Raw genomic sequence first — 10,650 nt, 5'->3', positions numbered from 1 at the left:
TTCAATTGTCAGTTTAGCCTTATTTAAGATTTCAAAATTTGCCTGTCCTGTACACAAGTGCGTGTCAAAAATATCTGAGTGGAAGAAAGGTGTTCTGAATAATGACATTGAGCACTATGCACTCTCCTCCAGTCTGGAAAACAATTCCTCACAGACAACTTTACACCTCCTGCTGTCACGGGCACTTCAGTTCGTTGGCTTCAAATCTTCACAGATTTCAACAGACATTGTTACATCGTCATTTCTTCATTTTTGTTCAGATCACTGTGAGCAGAGTGTCACAGTGGGAGTCTGTTTGCCCCACAACTCAGAGGTAAGACGATACTATTGGAACCGTCCTGTACTATTTATCATTTCACCAAAACCATGTAGAAATATCTGCTGCTCAGCATAATTTACGCAATTCATTTATTCATAAGGTCAAATGTGCTCGCGATTTATGTGACGAGGTGGCCGAGAGGTTAAGGCGATGGACTGCTAATCCATTGTGTTCTGCACGCGTGGGTTCGAATCCCACTCTCGTCGTTGTTGTCAGCGATTTTCAATTGTGCTATCTTTGGATGATCACAGCTGTCCAATGGTCTGTTTATATGCATCGACGCTATAATAAAATCTCAAAGAATAATTTGAGTCTGTTGCCTAAACTGCATTGAAATGTAGATTGAATTGGGACAATGAACAGGAACGCGATTGTCTTTTACAAGTCAAGTTGCTGTGAACTTTTATCGTATGAAAGAGATCCATGAGAACCAAATAACGAGAGATGCGAAGTGCATGTTGATGCATACGATTCTTAATGAGTGTTTTGTCAGATGAAATTTGTAGCAGTTGGGGAGAAGTGATTCGTCTTGGTGAAAAGAGCACAGAGAGATAGTACGAAACAATGGAGGTATTTCAAAAGTGGCAGGGGCTGGGTGTAGGGGCACCCGAGAACTGGCTGTAAATGCACAGTAGAGAATTACCGATGTGGGTGCCGTGCATGGGCACAGACAGACTTACACATTGGTCTTATCCTTTCCCCCTTGCTCTCGCCATTGATGAATGCTGGACATAAGACACATATAAACACAAGATGTGGGAAGTAAACTCCTTCTCGTTATGCACACACTTGATGCTTCATATTTAACTGTGAACAACTGGAGAAGTCAGCAAGTTAACTGCACGGACTGAATCTAAACTGTGTATCAATAACCGCAGATTTATGCAGCATAAACATGAAAACTGATTTGAAATGTCTTTATACGCATGTCATTAACAGACGGTTCGTTCTAATACCTTGAGCTGCTTTTAATGACATGACGCAGCAGGGAACATTGGAACATCAGACTGGTACAGCCAACAGCAACTGGACGTTTTCTATTGACATGGAGCAGGGAGCATTGGGATATCAGACTGGGAGCTGCAACTTCAACTAGAGTAGCTTGTATTGACATGGAGCATCAAGGAACACTGGAACGTCAGGTTGGGAGCTCCAACCTCTCTTGGAGCAGCTTGTATTTGCATGGAAGAGGAGAGAGTATTGGGACATTAGGCTGGAGGAAAGGGTATTCAACTATTTTAATTTGAAGTAAAATAGGATTCAACACCTCAGGTGTTAACTGATTTATGAAGATTCTGTCATGGGAAAATAATTAATTCATTAGATATTAAAGACAATTCCTGCAAATATTCAACTCAGGAAAACGCATTGGTACAGAGAGAAATGGGAGTGATGTTTCAAGTCTTTGACTTTTCTTTTCTGGCCGACTCTGCACTAGATTACATCACCAGAAGGACGTTTTCACGCATTTTATGTCATTCAGTTTCCTGCAAATACGGACAGATCATTAACATAATCTAAATCTGAAAATTAATGGGAATATGCGATGTAATGATTAGGCTGGAGTTTACCTCTAATTATGGTGAAAACGTAGCAAAGTAAGTTGCAATTTCTTTGATCAGCAGTGACCTCATTGATTGGCTGATCAATGTTTAAGGACAATGTGAAGTGAATCATTGATGGTGACTCACCTTTGTTCACCTTGTGAGTGTTATTTTTATTGCTCCTGTCAAAATTCGCATCACAGCTCTGCAGCGTGTAAAATCTCAGCTGCGCATCTGGCCAGTGGTACAGCCATTCGTATAGCTGGCTATGGATCAGGCGGGTGCAGGTTCGACTTTTGCTTTGCGGAAGCGCATTGTGGAGATGCAGCACACATCCAAAGTAATCTTTTTTGTTCCACTGAGGTGGATAATGTTTGAAATTTTCATCTCCAGGAACGAAAATTCTTTTACTGTCTACGATCAGTTAAACATTACCAAGGGTCATCAAAGTTAAAAATCACATGGCATCAGATTGTATCGAACTAGCATATTTGGAAGCAGCAGTGTTCCATGCACTGTTTCTTCATCAGGTGGTTGTGAACTGTTGGGCTCTAATATGGCTTTGTGAAATTTTTAAATTTGTCCATCCCAGTCCAATACCAACACATCCAAGTCATGGGTACCATCGACACCACGAACGGTCGGTTAAAGTCCAGATGATCTTCCACAACATCGCGCATATTGACACACGCATCAAGTTTCTGCAGAAAGACACCTACCTGATAAAAGAGCGGCTCTCTGAAAGCTGGTGTTTCCAAATAAACTTGCTGGACTATGTCCTGATATTGTGTAATTTTTAACTTTGTCTACCCAACTCAAACACTGGCACTTCCATATCATAGAGAACATCAGTCATGTCGCAGCGCTGTCAGAGAAGACAACCCTGGAATAGCCTCACACATTGCACATAAGATACGTCTCATTTTCAGAAACCAACCCACTCAATCGCTGCAGCTCCTGTGTATGAAAAGCACAGAAATGAAATAGCTGAGACTCAGTTTTGACAGTTCTTTGAAACTTTTTGGGAAGTGGAATCAGAGGAGAATGAAGGATTAACTGTCCGACTGTGTAGAGACAGGGAAGGCACTTTTACCTTCATTCAAGGGCTGGGGTATTGACTGATTAAAGGCATTAAACAGATTCCTGGTAGAGCTGCGCTCTCTGCATCAGGAACAAGAAGTCCTTATTTCCTGAACGGTAATGAAATCCAGCCCACTCAGTCAAAGCGCTGAATACTAACTACTAGACCACCAGGGATGAGGGCAGAAGCAGTTGTACAGCTTCTTCATAACGCGGTTTTTGGAATTATGTCACTGCAGATATATTTGCCCTCAAAAATGATTGAATTATCGAATGTTTACAACACAGAAATGGGTCCATCATCTCACTTCCCAGCACTTGGTCTGCAACCTTGTACACTCTGACGTTTCACGTGTTCATTTCAATGCTAATTTCTTTGAAACGTTTTAATCTCGTAAGACACAATAAATTGAATTGAAGTTTGAGATGGGAAAAATGTCTTCACACCCGGTCGGGGAACTGAATCCCATTTTTACCCACAGGCTGAAGCACGCAGACACATTTCCCCAAGAGTGATACAGGCCTCGGGAGAAAACAAGCAGAAAGTAACATTTCACCCACTTGGCTGATGTTGTCCCATTTCAGACTTCAACACCAGCAAAGAAAGGAAGCATTCAGCCCCTCCCGTCCCAGTGTTCCTTGCCCATTCTTTCCACATCTCTCTCTAGTATATACTGTCTCACCTTGTTCTTGCTGGCAAACTGGATCACTGCTCACGCGCGTTTTTTCCTGTCCTGGCGAACCGTTTTTCTCAAGTTATTGGAATTAAAAACAGGAATGGGCTATTTCAAGCACTTTTCTAGTTTATAAGACCAGCGTTATCACCACTGAGCCAGCACATTGCCAGCTCATTAGATAAGGTCTCGTACATCAGAAACTGAAATTCAACAGATGATTAGATAGCCTCAGTATTGTAAACCAACCAACAAGACCGGAATAGAGCCGAAGGGATCATGCACAGAAGGATGGCAGAATAGAATGACGAATCTCATGGTGTCCAGGGTGGTATTAACAGAAATCGTCCCTGGTAGTATCATGATGAGGATTCAATAATTTCACTGTCTTGGCTTGTTAAAGGTTAACGTTTACAGTAATCAATATGAAATACTGCCTGATCTTTCCAAGCAGAATGATGTTGTGCAGCATTCCGAATCGCTTCCCTGCATGTTATAGGTCCAAATCAGCAATGTCAACTGCAATTGCCTGACGTTCAATCAGTTTAAATCAAGAACGGAGAGGGCGTCACTAAAATGGAAGGGGAAAAGTGGTTTGTGAGAGTTAACTGTATGCCTAGTGGAGTCAGGTTTAAAGTAGATAATGAATATTGGTTTTCCTGTTTACCTTGATATACTGATCACTCCGGATCAATTACCCACATTGTCTGCCCTTTGTGTGATGTTCTTTGTACATTTCACATCGGTTCAGTTTTCCGGGGTCCACGCATTTTTAATTTGGCACATTTTACTCAGGTCGGTTTTGCAGCATCATATTTAAGCCAACATTTTTAGGAACAGAAAGACACCATTCAGACCATTAAGTCTGTTCCTGTATTGAATGGTTTCATGTCAGATCTGATAACCTTGAACTGCACTTTCTTGCCTTACTCCATAACGCTTGATGTCTTTACTGTTTGAAGATCTGCCGATCTCAGCCTCATTCCTCAACAGCCTTCTTGTACAAGAAAGTCCTCGGATCCAGAACTGTCTGAGAGAATAAATGCTTCCTCATCTCTGTTTTAATTGTGAGATCCGCATTATAATACGAAGTTAAATATCACACAACACCAGGTCATAGTCCAACAGGTTTAATTGGAAGCATTAGCTTTCGGAGAGCTGCACCTTCATCAGGTGGTTGTGGAGTTCACAATTGTAAGAAACAGAATTTATAACAAAAGCTTACAGTGCGATGTAACTGAAATTATATATTGAAAAATACCTTGATTATTTGTTAAGTCTGCCATCTGTTAAGATGACTATGTTAGGTTCGCTTCTTTGTTATGTGATTCACAAAACTTTCTTTTAATATTTACATTCTTAGGTAAACTTTAACAATTAGTGTCAGTCCAGATAATATATTGACGTTGTCAGTTCCTGTGTGCTGTGTCCGTGCCATAATGTTTAGACTGACGCTAATCTAAAAAAATGGTGCAGGCAAGGATGCTTTGAGGCATGGTACATTGGTGAAACCGAGCAGAGGCTACAGCAACGGATAAATGGGCACTACACATCTATCGACAGACAGGTGTGCGCCTTCCCGGTTGGAGAGCACATCAGTGGTCCAGGACATTTCACCTCGGCCTTTGCGGTGACAATCCACCAAGGCGGAATTCGGAGCAGGCAGCATCTAAAAGTGCCCGAGCAGAAGCTGATAGCTAAGTTCCCATGAGGATGACCTCAACCGGGACCTTGGATTCATGTCACAGTACAGGTGATTCCATTGCACTATCTACACACAGAGACCCTCCTACACACACACACACACACACACACACACACACACACACACACACACACACACACACACACACACACACACACACACACACACACACACACACACACACACACACACACACACGCATACATACGTTTGTGGGGTGAATTTGTACTTGCACAGTTACATTGTACTTTGCTCAAAAACTACATGAATCCATGTCAGCCTCTGTTAACTCATTTATTAAAATTGGAATCAGTCTAAACATTATGGAAAAGACAGCAGCGCACGGGGGGCTGACACCAATTGTTCAAGTTAACCTGAGAATGTAACTTTAAAATAGAAAGCTTTGCGCTTTACAAATGTAAGAAGTGAAGTGAAGCTAACATGGTTATTCTAGCAGATGGGAGACTTAGCAAACTATCATGGTAATTTTCAATGTATAATTTCAGTGACATCAGACTGCAAATTTGTGCTATAAATTCTGTGCTTTATAACAGTGTACTCCACAACCACCAGACGAATGAGCACCAGTCGGAAAGCTCGTACATCCAATTAAACCTGTTGGACTGTAACCTGGTGTTATGTGATTTACAAATTTGCTCACCCCAGTCCAAAACCGGTCTCTCCAAGTCATTCGATACGAGGCGCTCTGGTTACAGAGATGGAAATGTGTTGCTGGAGAAGCGCAGCAGGTCAGGCAGCATCTAGGGAACAGGAGAATCGACGTTTCGGGCATTAGCCCTTCTAACAAAACTTTCTGCATCCAACTTCTTAAATCCTTGAAAAAAACTGTATGATTCAATAAGGATCATTTTTTGTAGTACTGAGTCTGAGCAGGCAAAAGCACCTGATTTCAGCATTTCTTCCCATTTGATTTCATCTCCGATATGAAATTCTCAATGACTCTGGCAGAACTACTACCTTTGCTGTTTTGTAATGTCAGGAATTCATGTTCATTTTAAGATTTTCATAAGGAGCAACAAATCTTTTTTTTCCCTGACTGGAAATCAACATTGGGAAATAGCATTGAGACAGCTGAATTTCAGCACTTATGCATCAAGGAAAAAATATGCAATGCTTACAACTTTTCTTGGTGACTTTGTTTTTGCCTTTTTGGTTCAGTTGAACAATGACAGTCATTAAGTTTTTAAAATCGTGGTGAGAGGCCCTTCAGCCTATTGCATCAGTATCAGTCATCAAACATCTAGTTTATAAACACAGTTTCCAGCACGTGACTCATCGCCTGGTGTGTTCTAACGTTCCAAGTCTTCAGTTAAATTGTTATTCAATTTCTTAAGTGCTAAATTGGGACAAAACATCTTTAAACTAACAGTTCTGAAAGACAAACTCTTTCTCAGAGCCGTTTGTCAGTTTTCCTCAAAATGCTGCGGAAAATGTTTCTGTACTCACATCGGAATTAGTTTACCCTGTTTCTTCTTCAGATTCCTTCTTCTTTCTATTAAATGGTTTAGATTTCAGTACAGACACAAGGTGCATGTTGCAGAAGTCATGTGTTTGTACTTTCACTGTCTCAGCGGGAGCTGCAGTCCTTCCCCATGCTGATTCAGACAGCACTGTCCTTCCTGTGACATGTCCCATGGAGAACGGAAGGACCGGCATTAATATGCTTCACTTGGGAACGGAGCGACAGTTTTAAAACATTTACACTGCCCCAGCGAGGAATTGAGCTTCTATCTCCCGCATAACATGTTTCGACACTAACCACTAAACTACCGAGGACAACAGTTGCAAAGGAGACCCCAGAGCCCGTTGAGGCTCCATTTGTCAAAAACATCTGCTTTACGACCCGAATCGTTTAACCCACAGACTTCTAAGTATTGACAGAACATATTCACATCTGAATATTTCTGCCACTCTGACCCTAACAGACCGTGTGTTACAAATTCCAACACCCGGCATCCTATACTGCTTTTCCACGCATCTACTTAAATCTTTCTGTCTTTCTCATTAAATTTCTGGCCCCCTGTGATCGATCTCTCCGTGGATGGGAAACGCTTCTTTCAGTCTACCTTAACCATACCCTCATTATTTTGTACATCTGTACAATGCCTTCTCACAAGCTCCCCTGCACGATGACAAAAAATCCCAGCCTGTCCAGTCTCTCTTTATGACTGAAACTCTTCAGCCCAGACGCTATCCGAGTGAATGTCTCCTCCAACTTTCCCACTGCGATAACATTCCTGGACTCACGTGAATTGCAGACAATATTCTAGGTGGAGCCGAATGAACTTTTTTTTTCATTCTGTAACAGCATACGGGGTGGCTCTGCAGCATTTATTGCATTGCGGTCTGGAATCAGACCAGTTAAGGACGTAGTGAAACAGATCGGTTTTTCAGACAATGCATTTAGCATATTCTTAATTGTCGCAACCAGTAACAGTGAGGGCAACGGCACAGACTTGACGTTATCAATGTGAAAGTATATGTTAGATTGTGCAATACCTCAGCAAAATGGGATGTGGGACAGAAAAGAGAGTTCGGGAGAGTGGGAGGGGGAGACATCTTCCAGAACTTTTGGGTTTAAATCCTGATACATGAAACGCAGAAACATCAGAGAAGGTGATTCGATGAAAAACACCTCGGAGAATATTATCATGTAAAAATGATTAATTTCTGACCGTGTTTCACCAAAAGTAAAACTTTGAGAGAACTAAGAGCCATGTCGTGGATTAGAGACGTGGACGCTGCAATCACAACGCAGAATACGAACCACTAAATAGTTACAGCACTCCAACAGAGCACTTTTGCAAACTGCCACCAGTATTGTAGCAGTGGAAATGTCAGGGAGAACGTACAATATCAGGCATTATCGACAGGCGTGTGGGAACTCAGAATGGGCTGAATCTTTAACTTTAACGTCCTCAGAGACTATGAAGATTCCATAAATGAGAGTATTGGAGAATGGGATTAATGAAATTTTCCAAACTCCTGGGACAGCGCAGGATATTATTGAAACGTATGTTTCAATAGCATTATATTTTACATTAGCTACTTCATCACTTTGCCCACACAAGGTAGTACCAACTGCTGCAGGCAATCACGCATAATCGGAGTTCCAGACCCGGAATCGTAGAAATGGTGTGAAGCAGACACGAAGATCCAATGGGAAATTGGGATGGAATGACAGGAGAAAGGCGCGTGTATTTCCGAGGGTGGGATTTCTCCTGGTCAAAAGCGGGACGGAACGGAATACTTGCCAACATTTATAATATTATAGCGATAAGTAGTACATGTTGCTGAGACAGCCGATTGGCGCATCTAAAGCGTGTTGAGACTTTAACTTTGAGGTGTCAAGGTTCGAAAATTCATTTTCCTGTTTGGATCAGTGTTTTTGACATTGGTAGTAGCAGCTGCTTTTGCTCGCATCAGCTCAGAATCAGCTTCTTGTTCCCAGTAAATACTGCACCTGGAGAAGGTGATGTTGTGGTTATATAAAAAATTAGTCATCCTTGGGGTCTCAGATTCGGAACTGGTAATGCTAAAGTTCGACGAATAAAACCTGGAATTAAAGCCTGAACTCAGGAACAGAGAACATGTCTTTAATTTCCTGCAATCCCATTCATGCATGTCCCTTATTCAGGGGATGCTACTGTCTTTCGCCAATCCTGCCTACTTGTGACTCCAGGTCCAGAACAACATAGCTGACCCTTAATCCGAGAATGCTGATCGTGTGGCGAAGCAGGCCATTTGGCCCTTCCAGTTGACACCATCCCTCCGAAGCACATTCTATCAGACCCATGCTCCATACCTATTCCTTTTCCCTTCATTTCTAATGGCTGATCCCAGTAACATGCACACCTTCAGACTGTGGGAGGAAACTCACACAAGTAAAGAGAGAATTTGCAAACTGCACACAGTCATACGAGACTGGGATAAAATCCATGTCTCTCACACAACAAGACAGCAACGAATCAGGAGGAACAACAAATGCTGTCCTGACCGGCGACATCCATACCCTGTGGGTATATCAGGAAGAATAAAAACACATTCACAACATGGACAACGGGACTTGCGTCTGCGTGGACATGAGTTGAACTAATCGTTCCCCTTTGGTTAGATACAAGGATACCAATATCACAGAGAAACCAGGGAAATGCGAGATTCAATTGACTGCTGAAGTGGAAACTCATTTATTCAGTCAAACTGGGGACAGACTGAACAGTCCAGTGTATGGAAAGGGCTCAGTGAGCAAATGAACCTCCTGAGTAACCAGCAAGATTATATATCCGAGAAGGAGATCAATTAAACTGTCAATGCTGCTGTTTATCACAACCAGCCGCCATTTCTATAGACTTATAGACATAGACTAACGCAGCATGGAAACAGGCCTTTCACTCCTAACAGTTCATGCTGAACATCATGCCAAACTAAAAGAGTCGCATCTGATGGCTCCTGTAACTGCTGAGGGTTAATTATGCACTCATGATATTATTACTGCATTGTTAATACGAATGTCCAGATATAATTCTGTGGACACGGGTTCAAATCCTGGCATGGCAGATGCTGGAATTTTATTTCAATAAATAGCTAGAGCTGAAGAGTATAATGATGATGTTGAATCAGCTGTTGTAGGTCTGATTCACTAATGCTTGTCAGCGAAGAAACCTGCCATACTTATCTGGTCTGGCTGGGATGCGATTCCAGATCCAAAAAATCGTGCTTGATTCTGAACTGCTCTATGGGCAATAAATAATGGACTGGGCATGAATGAGTAGCTTTTTTAATCCCACTGAAACTTTCCAATTCATTTATCGATCTAAATATTCTGTAAATGTTGTACATTTCCTTTCATTCATTACTGACTCAGGAAGTGAATTGCACACATGAACCATCCTCTGTTAAAAAAGCCTCTCAAGCCTTATTTTAAATCTCTCTCTTTTCACCTAAAACATTTGCCCTCTCGTCTAAAATTCCACATCCTTGGAGAAAAGACAGTTACAGTTAACTCTATCCGAACTCTTAATAGTCTATAACTTTCTATCAGGTCACCTTTCAAGCTCCCGTGTTCGAGAGAAAATATTCTCAGCCGATCTAACCTTTCATTATAACTCAAACCTTCCGCACTAGCAATATGCTGGTATACCTCTTCTAAACCTACTCCAGCTGAAAAATTTCCTGTGATTACTGGGCGACAAGAATTGGACGCAGTATTCCAGAAGACGCATCACCCAATGTCCGATTCAACTTCAACATAATCTACCAACTCCTACGCTCAAAGGACTGAGCAACGAAGGCAAGGTGACATTTTTA

At 41.8% G+C, this 10,650-nt stretch overlaps 1 non-coding gene across 1 annotated transcript; it reads left to right on the top strand.

Moving 5' to 3' along the window:
* The first annotated feature begins 443 nt into the window (after positions 1 to 443).
* trnas-gcu (transfer RNA serine (anticodon GCU)) lies at positions 444 to 525 on the top strand. The gene has a single exon. It is a non-coding gene; the product is annotated as a tRNA-Ser (tRNA).
* The last annotated feature ends 10,125 nt before the right edge of the window (positions 526 to 10,650 follow it).

The sequence above is a fragment of the Chiloscyllium plagiosum genome, unplaced genomic scaffold (assembly GCF_037043375.1).
Source record: "Chiloscyllium plagiosum isolate Xiang-an unplaced genomic scaffold, Cpla_swu_hap1 HiC_scaffold_18, whole genome shotgun sequence".
Classification (NCBI taxonomy): Eukaryota; Metazoa; Chordata; class Chondrichthyes; order Orectolobiformes; family Hemiscylliidae; genus Chiloscyllium; species Chiloscyllium plagiosum.
Note: the sequence above shows the minus strand (reverse complement) of the source record. Positions and strands in the feature narration are given on the sequence as shown.